The sequence below is a fragment of the Meriones unguiculatus genome, chromosome 1, assembly GCF_030254825.1.
Source record: "Meriones unguiculatus strain TT.TT164.6M chromosome 1, Bangor_MerUng_6.1, whole genome shotgun sequence".
Classification (NCBI taxonomy): Eukaryota; Metazoa; Chordata; class Mammalia; order Rodentia; family Muridae; genus Meriones; species Meriones unguiculatus.
The window spans coordinates 42,770,675-42,793,029 of NC_083349.1; the positions used below are offsets into that span (position 1 = coordinate 42,770,675).

Below are 22,355 nucleotides of genomic sequence, written 5' to 3' on the forward strand. Positions count from 1 at the left end.
TTTTGTAATTATGATTCAAAGTGTAAATATCTGATATACAACTTCCTCAAAGGGGTCGTGACCCACAGGTTGAGAACTTCTGCCTTAGACAAACAAAATTCAGCAGAACTTATTTGAGTAAAGCAATAGAACAGTTTATGAGCATACCAGCTTCTAGAAGCAGTACAGGTTTTGATACCTCCAATACCTGTATGACCAGACAGCTGGGAATGGAAGCAACAGGCATAAAATAACTTAGTTTTCCATCATCTGGTTAATCCAGTCAATTGGAGGCAGATTTCATAGATAACTGTTTACAGCCCATCCAGTTAACCAGCTAGAAGCCTTCTGCAATTATCAAAGTTCGGGTAGTGAGATTAAACTTCACAAAGACAGGTATTCAGTCCTTATCCCCAAGTTTTATGTTATTTATCCATTATATCTATATCTAGTTTTAAATATATTCTTGCTCTATAGAATAACTGCTCTAATGCTAGTATGGGATATTTAATGTTGTTACATTCCCCGATATATGTGTGTGTATCATTATGAATATATATATCTAATTTTATGAGTTTTCATATTTCAAGCTTATCTTCAGTAATCAGCATGGAACTGGGTTTCATTTTATTTAGCTGGAAATATGAATACTTTATATGTCTCATGTAGTTAATGTAAGTATAATTTAATTACAGTTATAGCTAAGATTTTTAAATACTATCTTATGCTGCTTGATTCACTTATTTTATGTTCGTGTTCATCTTTCTTGGCTTCTTTAAAATAATCAAATATTTTAATGTTTATATTGCCCCTATCTGACAATTGCCTCATTTGTTACAGTAGAGAATACAACATTTATCACTGGGATGTTATTGTTTGAAACAAATAACTGTTTCTGCCTTTCTGTTTTTTAACATTACTGCTAACCCCCTGTCTCCTGTGTTATTATCTTTATGTATCTTTAACTGTACATATGTTTCATATTATACAAGCTATCACACACACTACAATTCAGCCAGGATTTATTTTTATTTGCTCATACTCTGGACTTCTTGTTCTAGTTCACTTATTTTAGTTTTATTTTCTTCTAAAATGTTTTCCTTTTTTTCAACACTGTAACATATTTCATTTGGAAGTAGATTTGCTAATGGTAACTTACAATAGCTTATGTTTGTCTTAAAAAGATACTTGCTTTATTTTTTTGTTATAATGGATGGTCAATCACGTGCTTTGCAATTTAGGGTGAGATGGCTTCCTGATAAACCAAAGGAATTGAAACTATCTTAAGTAGAAAATGCAGTTAGGTGCCTCCTACCCGCTGAAGGACACAGCTTAAGCTAACTTAAACTGTTTCCAGAACACTAGCATTTCTTTACAGTTTCACAGAGTCCTAAGGCACAATGCCTGCTTAATAATGATACACCAAACATCTCATGGAATTTTTCAAATTCGTCAGCATTGGACAACCAAAGCGCCATGAGCACTCCACCGTTTATCATGAGTACAGCCCCGTGCTGTGCGCACGGCTTACTGGGAAATGTAGCATGTTGTCTCTTCCAACGCCGAGAGAGTGTGATGCCTCATCAGCTCACCCAAGAAAAGCTCAAAGTCCAAATTTTTGTTTGTTTGTTTTGGGTTTGTTTTTGTTTTTAATCTTTCTGCTTAGCTTTTTAACCTCTCTCGCTAGCTAATTCTAGAACCTGAAAAAAATATTTTTAACATAAGACTAGTAACATGCTGAAAACCCTACCCTATCCCCAAAGCCCAGTCCCAAATTCTGCCAGTTTTTCCATTCACGAAAAGTTGGTGCAAATCCCAGAATCCAAACCTCTTGTCCAAGGCCAGAATCTCTAAATGGCACCAGAGGAAAAATGGCTGCAGAACCTAGCTCGTCTCAGAGATGCCCCCTTTCCAGAGTTTCAGTGCCTGTGGTTCTCATGGGCTCCACAGCTACCCTACACCCTTAAACAGGTGCCAAATTCTTGACATTTTAAACTATCCATCATGGAATACAGATAGGACACCAGCTACTCCAACTATCCCAAAACCCAATTTCTTCCAAGATCTTCAGGTAATTTTGATTTGTCAGTCTCCAGTGAGGGCTCAGCTTTCACTTAGACCAATATCCCAGTAGAAAAGGGCAAGATAGACTTCCCTTACTTCCAGAAGCCTCTAAGGTTGCTTTTTGGTGTGTATCTGAAATACAACAACTACATCACATCTCCATTCCCGGGTGTGCAGGAATCTAGAGGACTGAGTAGCGTTTGAGGGGCTGATGTTGGTTTACACTAATTATGGTTTATTTTCTAGGGCTAGGTGTTTTGTTACCGATTTCTTCTCAGGATTCTCTTCTTGGGAATGAAGGGTACCTGGGAATGCTCACTGGCTAAGCAGTCATATTCTATTTCCCTGTTGTTGTTGTTTTTAAAGCAGGGAGATAGATGAAAGAATATAATATATAGATAGTGCATTCACTGCTCCTTGGATGAGCAAAAACTGAACAAGTGTCAAGATATTTATTTCAGGTGGAATGAATGCAGAGCCAGTGTTAAGTGGACAGAATTCGTCAAATCTGTCTTTCCATCTCTTCCTAAGTGGCCCTAGAGAATTGCATAAAGGCAGAGATTGTTTCACATCATTTTTATAGTTAATGTGTTGTCATAAGAAGTCGTTCGATTGTCACTTGTTGATTTGATGGGAACTTTAGAGAGAGAAGATGAATTGGATGTTTCTAAAGGATAGGAGAGTAGTGATAGCCAGAGCAATGATTCCATGCAGTGTTTAGAGGGAGCAGTCACAGACACTGTAGGCAAAAGGGCTGTGTGAGGGCTAGGCAGAGATCATGAGCCTTGCTAAGTTAAACAATCCCTGTTAACAATGAGGGAAAACTATCTACCTGAGCTTAGCTTTTCTGAGCTGTTATGCAAATAAGATAGGAATGGTAGGTGTTTTGCTGGGCACAATAGGAATCCAAGAAAGAAGGGATGAACCACCCCAAGGTTCATAGTCTCTAGGGTAAGATCTATTGCATAGTTCAGACAGCAACCCCAACTCTCCCAACTTTGGTTAAACTTAAATCCTTTCAACAAATTTTATGGAGTTTTGAAAGACATTCTTTGACCTAGACTCCAGGTAAGTTATACACAGCTGAGCTCCACTTAATTGCATAATGAATAAATCAACTACTTTAAATCACTTTATGAAATTCCATACACTATCACATTTCTTTCTTTGTTACCAATACCTGTTAAATGCAACCCTGGTAGAGAAATAATTCATTTCATCGTATTAAAAAGTGCCCAACTGGAGTCCTTTAAGTGTTGCGGTTCTCAATTATCTCACCCCAAATCCACTGTGAAGTGATAATTAGGGGCTAAAAGCTAAACTGATTACTGCAGAATTTTCTCCTGACAGCCATTTAATAGCTAATCAAGTGTTAAATCCCCAAATTATGCATTCTTCAGCAGCACACTGATCACAATAAATTTAAAAGTTTGAGTTATCAATGTGTCTTGCATGACTTTGCCCCAACACACTAAACATAAAGAAATTCATGATTTAGATGATTTAACGTCCTTACAATTAATTCTGGTGTGTGTGTGTGTGTGTGTATGTGTGTGTGTGTGTGTGTGTTACATTGTATTAGTAGTCGCTTTTAATGCTTAGTTCTAGCCAGGTACCTTATCATATAGCCTACCTTTGCCCAGTGAGATGTTACACCGATGGGTGCAAATATACTAAGGTTGCCTGATTTGCAGTCACATGAAATTGCGACCAGATTGATAGACGTCATGGAGCCAATGTGTATTCTAAAGATATAGGACCAACATATGTAACTTTTTAAAACCATAAATGATGCAAGCTTTCACAGCAATTTGACACGTTCCTTCTCTATGGGGTGTAAGTTGGGAGTTCTTAGCACCCATGTTGGGTGGCCCACAACTGCCTGAAACTCCATTTGCAGTGGACTTCTGGACTCCACACACACTGTATTCACATGGACACACACACACACACACACACAGAGAGAGAGAGAGAGAGAGAGAGAGAGAGAGAGAGAGAGAGATTAAAATATTTTTAACTCCATGTCATATGATTCAACAAGCTCTTAGAAAACATTCCCTGCATGCTGTTGGCTGTGGAGGTGTTTTCCCTGCAAAGATTTATTGAGATGCTTAACGACGTGACAGTCAGTTAGTGAGAGGTCAGGGGAATATGGTGGATGAGGCAAATCTTCATAGCTCAATTTGTTTCAGTTCCAAAATGTTAGTTTTTGAAAGTATAGTTGGGTATTGGAGAAGAACTGGATCCTTTCTTTTTAATCAATATAAGCATTGCAGTTTTCAGCACATCTCATCATTTGAGAACATACTTCTCAAGTGTAGTGGTTCTGCCCAGATTCAGAATGCTTACCAGAGAAGACCATCCAACAGTGGATATGACACTTTCTTGATACAAATTTACCTTTGGGAAGTGCTTTAGAGTTTCTTGGTCCAACCACTGAGCTGGTCACAGCTGGTTGTTAAATACAGTCAGCTTGTCATCTCATGTCACAATCCAATTGGGCAAGAGTTTGTTGTAGCATAGAATGAGAGAGGATGATAATTCAAAACCGTAATATTTTGGTCAGCTCATGAAGTACCCACTTCCTGAGTTTTGACCATAATCAGTGTTGAGTTCCTGGACAACTCCACCTATCACTGTAAGAGAATCATCTTTGGCAAAGTGCCAGCATGGTCATCTTCAAGACTTCGTTCTCCTTTGCTCTTGAACCACAGCAGCATTATAGTTTTGTTAAGTTTTTGGTACAACTTAATTATCGACGCCCTATATTCTCTCTGTAGTTTCCCAACACATTTTGAAATCAAGTACAAAATTTACTTTAGTTTGCTTTTTATTTGACATCATTTCCTTCATATAAAATAAATTCAAGCTAAGCTGTAACAAGTGGTTAGAAAAAAAACATAAAGTGAGAAATATACATTAGGATGATGTCTAACATAACTACATTTATTTATGAATGTGTTCAATCCTGAACAGCAAATTTCAACAGTTGAAAAAAACTGTTATTTTTCATCAATCTAGAGAATAATTAGTTTCATTACTTGCATTTGGTATAGCTCTAATTTTAAATAATTATCTATATTTATTTTATAATTGTGTTGAGTTCTTTGACCCTCTACTGCATGAGTGTTCTTCAAGGCTGAGGAACAGGGGTGAGGGAAGGTGAGGCCTAGGGACGATGTCTTACAGGGTCTTCCTCAGTAGCATCCTTCTTTTTTTCTTCATCATGAACATGTAATGCTATTATTTGGCTCCATCACCTTTTTCTTCCGTTTTTTTTTTTCTGGACTTCATTAATTCACCTGGGATCAGCATTAGTTTAATTAAATATTTACAGATTCCCTTACCAGCTAATGTTCAAGGGCCTATTGTGTGCCACAAGTGATTCCAGCTTTCATGGATCTGTGTTAAGACTCAGTGTGATCAATAGCAAGAAGAGTGTGATTTGAAATAAAAAAAAATCTAGAGAACACAGACACCTACCAGATCACAGATATCTGTGGGCCTTGCTAGAGGCTCTTTTATTTGGACTGACACATTCTTTGAATGATCAATAGGGAGGACCACATCCAAGAAGAAAAGTTGGTAATGACCTATTGAAAAGGACCGGCCTTGACATGAGGACTGTTAAATTTGCAGTAGATTGGGTAGAGCCAAAGCATAATGCTGTTGAGTTCTATAGGTTTTCATCTCTTCTAATCAAAATAGTACACACATATATTCAGTTTCAAATCCAAAGCCTAATTAGTTGGAAGCAAGGGTTTGGTACCCTGCCAACCTTCCCTGTCTTGACCCCTGGTCAGGACTCCCGTTACATACACTGTTCTACACACTGGCCCTTGTGGCCCACACCACCCAGGTCTTAGAGAGGCCCTTCACACCCCACTCCCAGTCATGGAGTCAGAAGGCCTTGCCATTCTCTGGTTCGTGACACACAGAAGCACAGATAGCAAGCACATATTGCAGATTTGAGTTGCGCTAGCTTGTGGGAAAGAGAAAGGACACATTCATTAACTTGTCAAATATTTCCTCTTAGATTCTTGAATTTTAAAATGAATTAATTTCCTAGTGGTTTCCACTCTCCATTTTTAAGTATCCAACTCACAGGTTTTTTTTTAAGTTGTCTCTCCTCAGTCCAACACACACAATGAGAACACTCGATGACTGAGACAATTCTGCATTACTGAACAGTCTGTATCATCCTTCATCAAACCTGAGGTGCTTCTGAAGAAGTTTAGTAGTTAATTTATTATAATAGTTAATTTATTATGTTAATTGATCCACTTATCTTTATTGAACAGAAAAGTAGAGCAGACAATATAGAGTTCCATCTCACTTTCTCTCTTCAATCATTTTGTGTGATTAACATCTTACATTAGTACAGTTCATTGTTACAATTAATGAACAAATATACCTGTTAACTGAAATCCAAAATGGGCATTTACATCCACTTTCATGTGCAGCTCTACAAGTTTTTAACAGATCATACTGATACAATCCCACACAAAATAATTCCCCTAAAAATAACCCCTGGTGCATATTCACTCTTCGGTCTATACCCAAGGTCCTGGGAATGGCTCTTCTTTTCATTGTCCTGCGTCTTTCCCCGGATGTTATTCTGGAATAATCCACAGGGGAGTCTCCCCAGACTTCATTCTTACAAAGTCCATTTCAGACTACCTATTGACTCTGTAGCTCTCTTTTGAGCTCCTAAATCATATTCCGTGCTATAGATATACTCAACTGTGTTCATATTATTTGCATGTTGAAAGAGGCCTTGATTGTGTCTGACTTTGGTGGGTTTTGTGAATAAGCCTGCCATAAACACTTGAGTGCAGACAATGTTTTCAGACATTTTTTTTTCTTCCAGTGTTTTTATGCCTTTTTATTCTGCTCCACACAGGAGTGCTGTGCAATGGAGAACATTTTACCTTCCTGCAAGTGTCTCTGGCTTTTCCACTTTCTTTCTTTTAAAAATAAACATACATGCTTTAAATGTTTTAGCCTCTTTGTTTTTCAGCTTGGGTAATTTTCCAGGTTGAGAACCGCTGGTCTGAAGGGTTTACTTGATGTTTCTATTGGTGGCTTTTTCAGTGGTGGAGGGACACTCATTGATGTTTCTTTGCCTCTCTAGTGAACTTTGGTTGAAAGCGGAAAGTTACAAATACTACACTATGATGATTCTGGTTTCTACAGTAATCTCTGAAACTTCTAGTATACTCAAATTAAGTCTTGTATTAAGTTCTTGTAACTAATCCAGTCTTACTGCTACCCAGCATGACAATACTGTAGCCATTTTCAGGGACCTTAAAGACTGCAGCTGTCCTTAAGGCTCGTAACATGGCATCATTATTGCCAGCCCTTTCTAAATTTCTGCAGAAGCCAATGAGATAAGGCAGATTAATTGGCTGGTTTAACTTCTAGTGTACTGTCATCATCTCTGGACTAAAATTACAGCATCTGAATTACCACGTGCGAGAGTTTTCAGGCTTCTTTTCCCTTTCTTTCTTTCTTTCTTTCTTTCTTTCTTTCTTTCTTTCTTTCTTTCTTTCTTTCTTTCTTTCTTTCTTTCTTTCTTTTTGCCTAGATAAAATTTTATGTAGCCCAGGCTACCCGAGAACTGGCTATTTAGCCCAAAAATGACCTTGAACTTCCGATCTTCCTGCTTCCACTACCAGAATGCTGGTTTATAAAATGCTAGGGATAGAACACAGAGCTTTGTGTATGCTAGATGAACACTTAACTAATGAGCCACATTTCTGGTCCTTAACATGCTTTTTTTTTTTTAAGCATGGTTTCCTGGTTATCTTTCTTGTGCCAGCAACATTTAGCACTGAACTGAGAATGTGAGAGTACTTATAATAAGAATTTGGTGCTTCCTCTCTCTGTTGTATCTTTGCTTTTGGGGCTCCCTCTAAAAATCTTCAGCCCAAAGATTTCCCTCTGGAGGGAAATTGTACATGTGTGGGGGTGGGTGGGAGGGAGAGAGGGGTATGCAGATGATTACTTGTGGACGCTGGTTTTCTTGATTTATCATGTAGGTCTTGGGGATATAGCCTAGGTTGTTAGGCTTTGTTGCAAGTGTTCTTATCCCACCTTCCCAAGGGCTTTAACAGGTTTTACATTCAAACTGCATGTATGTATATATACATACGTGTGTGTGTGTGTGTGTGTGTGTGTGTGTGTGTGTGTGCAGTTTATCAGTCAGGTGGATATTTGGACTGAGTTCATACTCAACTCTTCCATCCTTACCTTCCTAAAATACCCCATATCTGTGACAATGCTAGCTTTGTTCTCGTTCTCTGACAAGCTGTAATTTTCTGTCACCAGATCTGGAATGAGAGTTTGAGGAAATACTTATCAACAAAACTACAAAGTTATGATTCTCACCAAATCAACAGCAGTCTGTCAAGTGGCCATTGTTTTCAGGTTGGGGTCATTTCTAGTATCTCCTTCTTGAGGTCAGTTGCTTCACGGTCATGTCACTGGATATTATGTCTAGAACATATTAAGATTTTCATCTTTGCTGTACCTTATAAGGAAAAATCATAAAAATGTAAATATTTGTTAATGGTAACATGTGGCTCAAATGCATACAAATGAATAATGTGACAGAGAGAGTAGAATGACAAAGAAATATCATTTTATACATGATTGGTGTGTTAGCAGTTTACAGAGGATTGTTGTAACTGGAGGACATTGCATGTAATCCCCATGGTAACCACAGAATAAAGACATACAGAATCTGTGAGGAGGGAATCAAAGCCCATCATGAGAAATGATCATATGCACATAAAAAAAAGAAGAAAAAGAGAAAATGAGGGACAGAAAATACATACAAGGCAGGCACACAGAAGTCAACAAATCAATTAGCAAAATAGTAATAGTAAGCATTTAAATGTAAGCAGAATAAGCATTTTAATCAAAGTAGATATATAAAAGTAACTACAGGGTGATGGAGAGATGGCTTGGTGCTTAAGAGCATTTGCTGTTCTTAGAGAGGAACCAGATTTGACTGCTAGCACCTACAAAACAGCTCTTGACTGTAATTCCAGTTCCAGGGAATCTGATGCTCTCTTCTGGCTTCTGTGGGCACCAGAGACGTACTTGGTGCACAGACAGACATGCAGGCAAAAACACCTACAAAACACCCAAACACATCACACAAAAAGTATATTGTATATATGAGTGTATATAAGTTTAAATTATATATACATGTATATAATTCTCTTTATCTCTTTGATCCACCCTAAGATATATATATATATTTGACCCACTTTAAGGTTTTATATATACATATAAGCACTGAAACTATGAAATCCTTAGAAAGGAATGAAGGGAGACTTCATGACATTAGATCTGCCATTGTGTCCTTGGATAAGATGCTCTAAAATGCAGGCAACAATAGCAAAGGTACATACATTAGACTGCTTCAAACTCAAAGCTCCTGTGATTGAAGGACACAATCAAGAGACTAAAAAGACAGCCCCCAAAATGGGGGAAAAATATTTCCATCCACACAGGTGTGCTAAGACATCATGTCCAAAGCATTAACAAAGCTTCTGCAGGTGACCAACAATAAAAACCAAATAATTCGACTTAAAGAAAGGCTGAGGACTTGAGCATGTACTGCAAATGATTTCACAGTGGCCAACTGGCATCAAAATGACAAGACGGTGATGTCACTAAATCTCAAAGCTATGCAAATTAAGCCACATGGTGTATCCCCTCAGCTAATTGTCAAAAAACTATGCAATAAACATTGGTAGAAGTGGAGAAACTCATGGAATGTAGATTGTCATAGCTCTTAGGGAAAGCTACATGGCTGTCCTTCAAAATACTTAATAAAGTCAACAACTGAGCTATGTAATTTTTTAAAAAATATTCAGTCCTATTGCATCCAATTCCTTTTCTGACTCTATATGCAAATGATTGAAAAGAGAACTTCCAAGGAAAACTCTCACAACCTTGCTGATAGCATTGTTCACAATCGCTAAAATACAGGGGCAAACAAGAGTCCTAGAGGCGGGATCTCTCCTTGAAACTGGATCTCGCCCAGCAACCAGAAAGCCCCAGTGATCCTTCTTTCTACGTTCTCCTACTCCTCCTCTCCCACCCCCTCAGTCCCGATGTTATGGGTGCATGCCCTGCCATACCCAACCTTTTACAAGCATGCTGGGGATTTGAACTTGGATCCTCATGTTTGCTCAGAAAGTGCTCCTACCTGCTGAACCATCTACCCAACTCCACATGTGTTTGTTTTGAAGGCATTCTGCCAACACCTCTGTCTTTCTGCTCCTGGGAAGGCTGGGGTTTCTTTAAGTCTTCTCTACAGCTGCCCTCGGGCTCTCTTACGGAGATCCTCAGCTTCGCCTCAGTGGAGATGTTTGTTTCTCTGCTGTTCAGAGCCTGTGGTTTTTTTCCTTAGTTTTGCAGCATCATTCAGGGCAGCAACTTGTCCAGTATCTCACTGAGAATAATGTTGACACTCTTCCCCAGGACGGGCATATCATTTACGTTCCTGATGGCTTTTTTGGCCATTTGTGGGATTCTATAATGGCAACTGGAATCTTGGCAATATGACTCTAAACTTTCTTCAGTGTCTGACCGAAGAGTCTGCTCCATTCAGATGGCTCAGTCCTTGTCTACAGTTTAAGATACTATTTCTAGAAGCTTCGAAGACCTTTTTCTTGTTCTCAGTTCTGCTGGCTCAAAGTGTTAAAACCTGAGTCATCTTTCTTCTTACGTGGCCACTGTGGAGCTTATTCTGTTGTCTTGATTTCTGAATTTCATGCTCTTCAAATCTATGAAAATTCCACAATAGGTTTCTTTCTCTAGTCTCCTGTATTTTCCCATTCTGGATCTCATCATTTTCATAGGACACTAGCCCTCTTGATTCCTTAGATTTTTTTCCTCTTTAGCTTGCCCTCTCTGTGTGTTGTTCCCCCAGATTCCTGAGGAAATTCCCTCAAGTCTTTATCCTAAATAAAGGATATAATAAAGGAATTTTATGAGCTCTGTGAACTCTACCTTAAACATACATACACACACACACACACACACACACAGAACTCTTTAGACCTTCATGCATTTGTCATTTATGCCACCCTTGCCCTCTCTTCTTTCCACAATCTGAGATCATGGTATTTGCTGTTTGCTCCTGTCCCACACACTGCTTATTTTTCTTCAAACTGCTTGTATTTCTTTTAACTATAGTTTGTTTTTCATCAAGATGTTTCCTGTGAATGTCTTGTGATCCTCAACTGTTCATTTAGATTTAAGAATGGGTACTAGTTCTCTGGGCAGGCACTAGCTGTCTCTGATATTAGCATGCATGAGGATGATCTTTGTGAACCTAGCCATTTTGTTCAGTGACTACTCAGTGTGACAATCCCCTGGTTCAGCCATTTCTCTCCAAACTTACCCTGGTTTGTCAATGTTCTAAGGAGCCAAGCAATTGCAGCCATGACTGGAAAGACAACTGATAGGCCCAAGTTTCCCATAGCAGTTCTTGATTTTAACCCTTATAACCGGAAAGGGTACACAAGGCTCTTTACCAGCCTTTGACAAAGTATGGATTGTTTTCTTTCAACCTGGGACATCTGTGCCTAGAAGAGGTAGGAACAGTTCCTTGACTCTGAGAGTTTGGAAGAGATGCTGAACATGAAACTGGTTCATAGAATTTCTGTTTCTACCCTGACTTCCTTGTATTTTCAGTTCTTCTAATTTTTTTTTTCTGATTATGCTTTGTCAACTATTGGCTCCTAGGCCTTGTTTGTCACATTGCCTTTCTATTTTTCTGGGTCCAACAGGTCAGCTCATTTAAATTGTCTACGTTTTCTTCTCTGAATTTTACACCAATCTCTCTGACCAACATGGGTTCTTTTGTCTTTTCTAACACAGTTAAAGTTAATTTGGCGCAGCCCATCTGCCATATTTCCCAGCTTCGCATTCTTGAATCTCTTTCTACTCATCCTGGGTGAAGTTCTCTAGCTGTGTGGGGATGTTCGCTTTCTCTTTATCCTTGTTTCTCTGGCTTCTAGCACTATGTAACAGATGTACCACATCAAATGAGACATTAGGTGCTTGTAAAAAAATTTCTACTCTGAAGAAACTTAGTTCTACCTTTGCTTCAAAGGTTGTTGTAAAATACTCTGTAAGCTCTTGTTTAAATGATTTTGCCACTAAATACTGAGATAACCCTTAGCATTCTCTTAATAAATGAATATTGTTCTCCCCACTGCCCCGATTGTTGCAAACAGTTTCTTTTCACCTAAATTGCCAGGAAGCTTACAGTTAATCATGGGGTTGATTTTAACCTCGTATTTATTGATGACAGGATATCTGTTTCTTCCCCATTTTATTTTACTTTCTCCTGTTTTCAACTTTCTTGACTTTAAGTTTAAATTATTGCATGTGTCTTTGTTTCAAGGTGTGCTTTTTTTTTTTTTTTTTAGATAACGAGATGGCACACACATCTCTATCTGCACGCAGGGAGAAAGAAAAACAGTTGAGCACACCATCAGTACCTTAGCACCCATTGGTAAAGTAGTTAAATGGAACATGCTTCAAGAAATTCTTCTAGAGAAAACTACAGTTCTTATTTGCTGTTACGAATAGGTCATGGGTCAAAGAAAATAACAGTTGCTTGAATTGGTAACAGTCATATAGAATGGCCTTTAAAATATTCCGCAATGACTGGCTACATAAAAGATGTTCTTAGCAGTGAGACTAATTACTGTAAGATATTGCATTGCAAAAGTAAAGAAATTAAAGGATCCTGTTAATTGGCATAAATCAACTAACACTGTATGGCTGTTTAGCTAGATGTCATCTTCTATTTAAGACACTTTCTTTGTTGTTTGAAAAGGGAATAAGCTCAATGATCTCTCTGTTGTTTTGCTCACTGTGAGGCTTGGTGATTTCTGGACCTCGGGGTGGTGCTAGATGTTGGTTTTATATTTTAGAGCAAGTCCCTAAGTACATAACCAGCAAGCAAAGTAATTTAGACCTTCACCCATATCCATGTCCTGAGCTCTTCAATATTGGAGTTTTGTTGTCTCCCGATGCTTTGGAATCATATAAAGCAAACACAAAATCATTTCTGATTGAGTGATGGGTATTCTTAAAAGGTTGCTGGGCTTCTGGGTGTTGGGTTATATAGCCTCTATCTAGGAGTCAAACCCATCAGCTCTCACTATTCTCAAGTATCAATTCTCTTGCTTCCTAAAATTGGCATGCTATTGATGGGTGGAATGCTCTAAGATGATCAGGGGACATTTTATACTTATTAAAACCTATAAGGGAGTTGGTCTTTAAGACTATTTTTAAGTAGTTCCTGATGGGTTCTGTTCCTTTTATTTTAACATATATTTGCCCCTTTGCTGAACCCTGTCAACATTAGCTAGTCCATGGCACAAGCAGTGTATTTACACAAGACAGGGATTTGTAATTTAGTTGAGTGGCTTACTTTCCTCCAAGAGGGAATGGTGAAAGAAACAAGATTGGCCAAGTAAATGTTCCTATTCCAAATGTGATTTAGAGCGCAGAGCTCAGATTGGCTTTCCCATCGCACTGAAGGATCACAGAGATGCACAGAAACACTGTCGGTTTGTCATTATGAATGCACATGTGCCAGGATATAGAGGCTGGCAGGATTGAAGAGCAAGTGCCCTCGCTCTGAATCCCAGTGAGTTTACAGACTTAAATCACAGACTCTTGACATCAAGCAAATGGAGTTTCTGAGGCAGAACAATAATTTGGAACCAAAGGTATTTGAGAATGCCAGTGATTAAGAAAAATTATTTTCTCAAGTTCACTATAGCAAAGCAGCTCTCAGGAGTACAGTTAGGCCAGGGCCTGCTTTCCCTGCTCTAGGCTACCTGTGTCTTTTTTGTTGGAACAGAGGCTTCTGCTCCACAAGGTTAGATGCTCTACCCACCCTTGTGAGAGAACAGGAACTCTTTGAGGGACAGGTCTTGGAGAAAAGAGCATCAGCATAGTCTTTTGTATTCTGATACAAAAAGTATCCGTACAAAGATGGGTCAGATTCAGCTCTGAATGAAATGGTATCATGTTTATTCATGAACTGGGGCTGCTGCAATTCTTGTGGGAGAAAATCCACTTGAGCCTCTTCTCAACTTTCTTTGCTCTGAGGTTACAAAACAAAAATATTCAGTTGATCTTATAAATGTTGGTGAAACTCGGTATACTGTCTACTGTCAATGAAGAGGGGGCCTCTTCTTGACAATGATATGGCCAGAGAATGTCATAGGAATTGCTTCAGTCTTGGTTGTCAACCACAAGGTTGTCAGAGTGGAGCTTAGAGGCAGCACATACCATATTACCGGCAGCCCCTATTTGGAGCTTCCAGCGGGATTGCTGTGTTCTTCATAGCTGACTATTTCAACTGAAATCTAAGTCCTTAAATTCAGGGGCCAGCCATTTGCTTCTTTATTTGTCCCAAGGAAAGTAGTGCAAGAAACATCCAGATGGAGGAAAGGGGGCCTGAGCATATCACTTCATCTCATCATTTGTAGAACCAGAGGAGTAGACCATAGGAAGGCCCACAGTACACACAAACATGGGACAGACAAAGAAATGAGTAAATTCTTGTATCAAGTCTAGATTGACAACTGCTTTTGATTACCCCTTTTATTATTTACAAGACTTGCTTTGCCAATCCGGTTGCAACGTCTCCTTTCGGTTTACAACAGGATTTTGAACTTTACATTCTTTTCCTGCTCTACAGTAATTCTCTTAATGATTTCCCAATATACCTCCTCACTGCCTAGGTGCATCGTATTTTTGAGAATATATCCATGTATTCATTTAATAAATAATGTTCAGAGACCATCTGCCTCATGTGTGGTTCCAACTTCATATATCAACATTAAACATTTCGGGTAAATACCAAGAAACCGAAATTGAAAAACATCTGTCTATCAAACCAGATATTTGAGAATTCTGATAGAAAGTATTTCAGCTGCACTAACGCTGTGGTGAGAATACACAGAAAAAATTGGTCAAGAACAACAACTGACAAATGAGTCACTCAGAGGGAAGAGTTTTAGAATAGGGACTATATGATCTACATGTATCTAAGTAATATATGTTAGCATAAGATAATAAAAAATGATTTTTATGTTATCCTCTATTTATCGAAATGAAGCATCCACTCGGCTTAGAACGCATCCTAGTTAGCTTTGTCAACTTGATTCAGCCAGGATTGAAGAATTGCCTAGGTCAGATTGATCTGCAAGCAAGCCTATGTCTTGCCTGTTGGTTGCTTTGATTGTTTTCTTGATTGTTGAGATGCAGGAGGCCTCAGACCTCAGACACATAGGTGTCTCCTGGGGACAACACCATTCCGTAGACACATAGTCCTGGGTTATGTAAGAAAGCTAGATAAGCATGAGCCCACGAGAAAGCGAGAAAACAGCATTCCCCTGTGGTTCCTGCTTCAGGTTGTTGCCTTGAATTCCTGCCCTGACTTCTCACAGCAATATGTAAATTTAAGCCAAGTAAGTTCTTAGTTGCTTTTGGTTAGAGTATTTTTATCCCAGTGACATAATGAAGCTAGAACAGAGAGGCAAATAACAGTTAATGAAAAGAAGTCATTGACTCTGTACTCTGTGATAAAGATAATGGCACACACATCCTCATCTGTGCCCTGTTCACAACAGCTAGGAGGTGAGATCAGCCTAGTCCATTAACCGATGAATGAATAATGAAAACTTTCTATTTACAGAGCGGAATTCTAATCGGAAGTAAATAAAGATTAAATTATTAAATTTACAGAATGGATGGAGCTGGGAAATATTAGACTAAATGAAGTAATCTAACCCAGTCCCCCAAAGACAAATGCTGTACATTCTCCATCATATGTGGATCTTAGACTAAGTATTTTTATATAGCTTTGTTTAAGTTAGAGTGAGTATCCATAGAGGACAGGAAGCAAGAATGAAACCAATAGAGCTTTGGGGAAGAGGCAAAAGGAAGATAACAACACTCATGTAATATGAAGGTGGAAGGAGGAAACAGTAGCAGTGGAGAGGTTTAAAGGGAGATGGAGGCAGGGTAACTGGAACAGGGATGGCCAACAAAACTAAAGATGTATGATGGAGCCAAAGAGAAACCCACATGTTTCATATGTTTTTTAAAGGGCTCTAGACATGTGGTATATACCTTTAAGCCTAGCACTTAGGAGGCAGAGGCAAGTGGATCTCTATGTTCAAAGTTAGCCTAGTCTACTCAGCAAGTTTCAGGACTGCCAGGGTCACATGGAAAAACGCTATGGTTTCGTTTGTTTGTTTGTTTTGTCTTGTTTTTTTAAGGATCAAGAAGAGAAGTACTCATCATGAATGGTTAACACTTCTCTCAGAAGTCATCAGTTTTCAAACCAAAATTTCAGTGCCAGGTACAAGATACTTCCCTGTGAACTGTTGGTTAGCCCCCAGAGACTACAAAAACAATGCAAGTGATTGACATTGCTCTTGGATGCCCACCAGGATGCGACAGTAAGGATCTATTGATAAAATCAGCACTCACTGTGTATATAGGATACAGGGAACCAAGCTGAGGCTAAGCTGGAACCTTCCTCCCTGCAGACTAGAGTTCATAGTGTCAGAAGTTGCTACACAGGCTACTGGGAGAGAGGTCATTAAAAACCACGCCCATCTGTAGACCCTGTGTGCTAAAATAGTGAACTTCCTGCCAAGATATGCCCACTGTTACAGTAGTGGCACGAATGTTATTAAGGGGAACAATCTACTTCCTGATTGGATTTGGGACAGAACCAACAGGAGTGAATACTTGCCTGGCAGTATTGAACTTGTCAAGAGACTATAACTAGGGAGACCACAGGACCTTTGGGAGAATTTATTAATGGTTTTGCAAATGTAAATGCAGACAAATTGCCTTCTAAATACTTATATCATCTATAGGCAAGCTAGGGTCACATAGGCCTCTTTTGACAGAGGGCAGTGGTTATGAGTCCTGAGGACTGAGAATAAGGGACAACTGAGTGCCTAGATCTGCAATGGACACGTATGTCACCCCTCCAAAGCTCAAGCAACATAGTAGAGTGGGGACTGTGGGAGCTGAAGGATGAAAGGAATACAAAGGATCACAGTCTTTATTTGACATGCCTTTGCAGTCCTCAATACCAGAAGTTTTGGCTTGTGGTTGCCTTCATGGAGCCTGGTCTGATGTTTTTGTTTTGTTTTAGAAAGGAGGAACATGAGAGTTAGGAGGGAGACCATAGGAAGAAGAAGGTCAATGAGAGGGGCAGAAGAGAGGACTTTGAGGGGTGAGTGTGAACCTATGCCTTATATACACATAAAATTTTGCTAAGGAATATTTAAAATCAATTTTTATTAAAATCGATTTTTATTTATGCATATACACCCGGTCGGTGTATGCTGTGTGCTTTATTTGTGGCCACAGAGGGAAGCAAAGGGTATCAGATCCTCTAGAACTGGAGCTGCAGAGGGCTAGAAGCCACTCAACACAGGTATTAGGAACTGAATTTGGATTTCTGAGAAGAGCAGCACATATGCTTCAGTGCTGAGCCGTCACTCCAGTCCCCCTTTTAAATACACCTTTAAATATGTCTAAAGACCAATTTTCAGATCACCCCCATCTTATGATATTTGATATATTCCCAAAGTATACACTGCTGCTTCTGGGTTTAGTTGTAAACTGTTTAATATGGATCATTTTTAAGTTTGTTCTGAACCGCACTGTGAGCTCAATGATGTAACTGTTGCTCCGTCTGTCACACTTGGTATCGGAGGTTCCACAGAGACCCTGAGCGGTAGTGAGAAGCTGTGGCCTCTTTAGCACCCAGGTGTTGGAGGTACTTCTGTCTAGAAGGTCGACTGTGGAATATAATATACGGGGAAATCTCAGGATTGGAAAGAACCATACTGTGAGTGCTTCATGACCGTGGGCAGGTCATCTTGGCATCCCTGAGCTTCAGTTTCCATCTCTAAACTAAGATTCTTCATCCGTTCAGGACTAACATAATGGCTCAGTGGCGCTTGTCACCTACCGAGGGTGGGAATGTTCGAATATTTAAGCTGTCTTGGGTTAGAGCCACAAGCTACATTCGGACACCAAACAATTCCAATGTGTCTGGCGTGTCAAAGGACGTGAACTTTTAATGTTTAATTATATTTTATTTTAATTAATTTCAGTCTCAGTTTCAGCATCCAATTAAGACAGTATAAGTCTAGTCTGAAGCCCTGCTTTATAGATTAGACAACTAGGGTCTAGGGGAGGGAGGTGCTTCTTGAGGCCCCATGGTTGCTCTCTGGAAACAGTGAGTAACAAAACTTCTAACCATCATTTTTATAGTTATTGTTGAATGATGTTCATTTTTATTAAATTATGTTTCATGGTGATTGGGGAGTCATCTGTATCAATTAGAATGGAGAAACTGAAGAGTCAGCAAATTCCTTTGTACAGAGATTGAATGGGGCCTAGTAACTAGAGACAGTATAAATGGGGGACAGATAAAAACAAAAATTTAAGGACATGTGGATTGAATTACAGTTTTGGTGAATTTGAGGAGGGACATTGACACTAAGCTAAAGATATAAGGGGTTCTGGGGACCACTCAGTTATCTTTCTCCATTTGACCATGAGGAAAATTAAGATTAATTTGTTACTACCTTCTTTTCATTCAACTCCTAGTTCACTGCCATGTTTATAACCTAATTTCTCCTTCAGAAAGGCATCTGCTATGCCATTTTATTATTGCAATGAGCATATAAAAATGCCTTTTAGACATGTAAAAATAGCTTAGTCAGGATCCCCATCACTCCTAAGGCTTGCCCCTGATCACCAGAACCTCGTGGCATCACTCACTCAGATAACTAGGCACAGTCCTAGAACCTCATGATGCCCATTGGAGAACAAGCGGAGACCAAGAACAACGCTCTGCTCTGCACATCTGGAGAGACAACACCTTGATCTGCCCTGCAGCTGGAAAGCCTCCCCCAGGATCCTAACCGTAGAATCAGAGACTTCTGTTAGAGACTGAACTTAAACTTCAGCTAAGGTAAGTCTCCCCGGTAAGTGCAGAAGGACCATTTCTGGGGCATCCAATGAGGCCAGTAAAAAATGAGAGAGTGGTGGAAGAAGAGCGTCATTGGTGCCAGGTAGGCAGGTGGGTTGGGGGGGCCTCTGCCAGTACCATCTTGCCAGCTATCACAGACACAAACTCTTATACGGGACTTCCACAGAGTCTGTTTTACTCATAACCAGGTCAACCTGCATAGTAACTAGTTCTTGCAGTAATCAGGTCTCTCCCTGTGTCTTTGATGTCTGTAACTGGTCACGCGTTCCTGCTAACCTGCAGAAAGATTTCTGATGGGTCTATTTAACCTGTGAGTTATCTGTTTTCCCTTATTCCCTTTAGGCCAGTCCGAGTTTATTAGCTAAGTGTTTGGCTAGTGTATTGTTACCAGAAACTTTTGGATAGTTTCACTAGAGTTACCACACCACACTAGCAGAGAAATTAGGACCCGCTTTGGAGTTTAGTCTTGTTAATAAAATAATTTAAGAGAAGACCAAGAAGAAAGCTCAAGGACAATTTTACTAAAGTTTAAAAGAAAGTCCTCAGGGTAGGCGAGCTGTAAATCTTTGCACCTGCCAGGAGGAGAGAAGCAGAGAAAAAGAAAGGGCAAAAGACATCATTTGTAAGCAATCACACTGCAGATAAGCAGCCACAGAGCACCCACGCCTCCCAAGAAACAGCCAAAAGCCTAAAGTAGAGGAAAAAGCATGCTTGGGCTCTGGCCAGCTTCTGAAAGAATGAGGTGCAAGAGAAGAAAGGGGTTAAGTTGTGCCTTTCTGACCCAGAAGCAGACAGAACCTAATGGTACTTTGAGAGGACCAGGCCTGACCACCCCTGCCCCCCTAAAAAAAAGAAGTCATCAGTCCCAGGAACTAGGCCATAGGTCATCAATTCCAGGAACAAGACCATAAAATTCCCTGCCCAAGGAACAGCCTGGAGGTAACCACAGAATGAGGAGGTATCTTATCTCAGAGTGGGGTATCTCTGCTGGGCAGCCCACCAACCTTCTAGTAGAACATTCAAGGCACAGAAATGCCTAACATTCCGGAGGTCTGAAGATAGCTCACTCAATGTTAGTTATGTTAGTTAGCCAATCCCTTTGTAACAAGCTTGCCCTTGCTGAATGTCACCCAACTGTGTAACTGCTAAGATGGAATTTCCCGAACCTTGCTGTAACCCTGAATAAAAACCTCTGGTCTCTACACTCAAGAACCACTGCATAGGTGACAGTGTGGTCTCTAGCTCCAGCTGGTAATAAAGACCCTATTGTGTTTGCATCAGAATTGGTTCCTTGGTGGTCTTTGGGGTTTGTGAGACTTGGATATAACACTTAATGGCGGCTCTGTATTGACTGCACAAGGAACAGGGTTTCTAAAAAGGAAAAGTGCATTATCTCATAAAAAACAAAACAAAACAAAACAAACAAACAAACAAACAAAAAAACAGTTATCTCCCCCACCTCTTTAACATGGCTTCAGGTGACTCAGCCTTCCTGGAGGCTTGTCCCTTCCCCAGGTGATTGACTGGCCAACACAATTAACTCTTAAAGGAGACAATGCTGTGTCTCTCCAAGAAATAAATTCCATTATTTTGACCAGAAGGACATACCTTTCACTCAAGGAGTTTCCAGTGGCAATGTAACAGCATTAGTCAACTTCTTACTTAGCTGTGACCAAATGCTTGCCATAAACAACTTAAAGGGAGGAAGTGTGTGGGTTTGTCAGGACAGTGGGACATAAGGCAGATGCTGGTCTTTCTGGAGGTGGGCGGAAGGACGGCAGCTGTGTTTTTCTTCCTGAGAAACTTGGCTACATTCTTCTTTTGCCACTTTCAGTCTCTCTGGGCCCCAGCTCATAGGGTGCTTGAATGAGTGTAGTATGTCAGAAACACAGATGAAAGCTTTCGTGTAGGTTGCAGAGTGACTCTCAGGACAGCCAGGTCAGAATCACAACATCCCACTCTCTGAGATGGTTCATCCTTGTTATCAGTTTGACCAGAGAGCAATGTGAATTTACATAATATTGAATAATCTGGGGGTACAGGAATCTCAAAAAAATTTTGAGATGAGTCTTTCCCAACTCTAGAAGCACTTTCACAGACAGAAACACCCAAGGGTATGTGTTCTTAATCTTTATAGGGTTCTTAATCTAGTTAAACTGGTAACATGGATGAAACCATCTCAGAAAGTGGGATGCAGAGAATCAAGGCAGTTGTCTTACCTGTGTCCCGAGCAAGTTAACCAGGTTACTGACATTAGAATGACTTGAGAACTGAAGAACCCTTACAGAAGGATTTTTCAGGCTTCTTTGAATAATAATACATGGCATGCTATGATTCTGACCTGGCTGTCCTGATAGCCTTTTGGGGATTTCTTTGTCTCTGTTCAGTTGCCTTTCCATCTCAAATCAAGATTCTGCCTAGACTTTATTTAGAAATACTGGAAGTGAGATGCAGGTGTCAAAGGAGTGGATAAAATGCCTCATTCTTATCAGCTCCAAGGAATAAGCAAAATACATCCATACAAAGATGTATGGCATAACGGTAAACACACACACAGAAAGAGAGGGAGAAAGAGAGAGGAATGTTTTAGATACACAAATATTCTGTTTCAATGCAGAAAGACCAGAATAAAAGCCAACACATGTGTATTGAAAGCTTATTATCTGCTAGGCATTAACTTTTTCAAAATCCGTTGACTAGATGTTGTCCCCATCTTATAGATAAGAAATGCAATCACTTTGACATGGTTCATAATTGACAGATCTGTCCTTTGAATATAGGCAAAATGGCTCCAGAATCCACACCCTTAATGTGACATTTATTATATGACCAGAACAAAGTAAGTCACTTGGCAAAAGCACACCTGGCTTTCTGTCATGAACATCACCAGTATCAATTTCAGGAGAAGCAAATCCTTGGCTAATATGTTTTGTCCCCTCCTGCTGGACTAGTCAATTTGCATACCGGTGACTACCTACAGGGTCTGGTACTGAGCAGGTGCTAGAAGCCTGATGGATGAATGAAAGATTACCTGAATGAACAAATTACAGAGAAGTTAAAGAGAATTTGCGTCTCTCTCCTCAATCAGAAGCAAAAAAAAACAGGACCCTATTCTGCATGTTCTGCATGAAAATAGCACTTCCTTTCCATTGAGTCTCTATGGAAATGCAAACAGGTGTTAGAGAGCTAGTGTTACATTGCAACAAAATCCATTTAAATCAACATGTCT

General features: G+C 39.7%; 1 non-coding gene across 1 annotated transcript; it reads right to left on the minus strand.

Annotated features, from left to right (window-relative positions):
- Positions 1–7,327: 7,327 nt before the first annotated feature.
- Positions 7,328–7,458, minus strand: LOC132651530 (small nucleolar RNA SNORA33). The gene has a single exon (XR_009589153.1). It is a non-coding gene; the product is annotated as a small nucleolar RNA SNORA33 (small nucleolar RNA).
- Between the last annotated feature and the right edge of the window lie 14,897 nt (positions 7,459–22,355).